A 2,341-nucleotide genomic window follows, 5' to 3' on the forward strand; every position below is an offset into this window, starting at 1 on the left:
CTGACTAAGCCACCCAGGCACCCCCAATTTTTCAACATCTTGATAATAAATGATTAAATCAAGATTACCTTCAGAAGACTGTCTCCTAAATCACTTTTGCCATCATGAGCAGTTTTGAGGCTACCCTGTAACAACTCGAGCTGACAGAACAAAAGCAGCAAGATAACTGGGATTTGTCAGTGTGTTTATTCACCTATTCATTCACACAACATAGTACAGACAATGGCCACGTTCCATTGTGGGCACTGAGGAGGTCCCTGCCCTCGCAGAGCATGCATCCACCCTCTGATCTATGACTCATGAGCTCTACAGAGAGGCAGTAAGGAGGTGTGCTGACATCAAACAACCAAGTTGTTGACTGTCCAAGAAGTAGGTATAGTGCCCATCATAATGTGGCTATCACTGCACTATCGAACTATCCTGGCAATAATAACTTTTAGGTCAGCTCAGAATATCTGCCTACAGGAACCTGATGCTAAGCACTAAAGCTAAAGAAATCTAGAAGTCAAGGAATAAAGTGTAATCCCTGCTTTCAAGGAACTCACAGTATAGTAAAGAGATGTGTCAAAGAGACAGGTGATAGGGACTCTGTTGGGATTATTTTAGGTTGCATTTTTTATTTTTCAGGAGCCCACTCAAAGACAAAAAGTCTAATCCAATGGATTTTTTAAAAAATTTCAGAAATACTCTTTATTCCTAATACCTACTTTCCCTGACATCCTCCCACACTATTTGTTAATTTGGGATCTCCCAAAACTCTGGTCAAGTTGAATCTCTTGCTTTTCCAGAGGAAGTCTGCACCTTGATTATCACAGAAGCATTTCCTGAAGACTCTGGGGAATTCAAGTGCATTGCAGAAAATGAGGCTGGGACTGCAGTCTCCACAGCAAGACTCTTTGTTTCCCCAGGTAATTCTTTTCAGGATCTCCCTGCTCCAATTCAGCCAAGAGGAGGGGGAAGATTCTGCTTCTATCTCAGGTGGTGAATAATTATATTTTTCAGGAGGAAAAGAAGTAGAGAAATCAGAGAGTTCTCCAAAGTTACCCATGAGTAAACTTTCTCCAAAACTGGCCACCTTTCCCTGGAGCAGTGATAGCCACACAAAGGACAAAAATCCAGATGACACCCCAATGAACGTTATTTCAACTATTCCCGAACCAGCCCATCACAATGAACATGAGATCCAGGTTCCAAAGGAAGATTTCTGCAATGAAAATTCCTCTGAGCTACAACCACAATGGTAAGGGCAGACAGACTTAACACTTGCTCGTTCAACAAATGTTCTTGGTCCTGCACACAGAACAGTGAACATGACAAAGTTCCTGCCCTTAGGGAACTTGCATTCTGAGGTGAGTCACTTAATTCTGTCACTTCTCCCTTGCCCTCCATCATATCTTTCACCAGAGCTGAAACAGGAAACCAAGCACTTAGATCCACATCTAAAGGTTTGTTAGAGACATTGAAAAAAAAAATCCACAATGCTGAAATGGCACAAGATTTTGAAGAAGTAGAATCTTTTCCACAAAAGAATTCAGGGTCCTATCTCAATGTAAATACAAAAAACATTGTGATACAGGTTTCTTCTTGTTGTCTTAGAATACAGACAAAATTGTCCTTGCATTTAGAAGGCAAGTGTATAAATGGAAAGATAGCTCATTAGGTGAATTTGCCAACCAGGCTATATTCAAAACAAAATCTGCCATCATCCCCCAGCCCCCAAACACAAACCTCAAACCAAAATAGTCACAGGGGTGGGGGGAAACTAAAAACTGATACTAAGAGTCATTTAAATTTTTTTTATTTTACTAATATCTAACAGAGTCCACTAAATATTTTACAAATCTGAAGTTACCTTTAGGTTAAATTTTGGTTAAACACCTTTAATAAAACTTAATAAATGAACATTCTTGACTATTTTCTAGTTTAACTAAATGTAGCCTCTGTTAATTACAAAATAAAAGATATTGAAATCTCTTTTAAGAAGAGATTTCTTGAGTAGTATTTGGGTCTATCAAGTGAATAAATTTATCTTAGAGATGGAAGGAATCAGAGGTCACCTACATGAAGTTCCTCATTCTACAAATGACTGAAATTGTAGATGACTAACCAATATTGTTGAGGGCTGCTTCCTCATGCTTCTATGACCCTGGGATAAGTACTTCTCCAAGAGTTTCTTACAATGAAGACAGTGAAGGAAAGAGTTTGAACTTGGATATTAACAGACCTGGAACAACATATGTCAAGTACATAATAGGAATTCATAATAGTGGCTATTACTTCACTGCACTGTTTTTTCTTTTTTTTTAAGATTTTATTTATTTATTTGAGAGACAGAATGAGA

Source organism: Zalophus californianus, chromosome 5, assembly GCF_009762305.2.
Source record: "Zalophus californianus isolate mZalCal1 chromosome 5, mZalCal1.pri.v2, whole genome shotgun sequence".
Taxonomy (NCBI): domain Eukaryota; kingdom Metazoa; phylum Chordata; class Mammalia; order Carnivora; family Otariidae; genus Zalophus; species Zalophus californianus.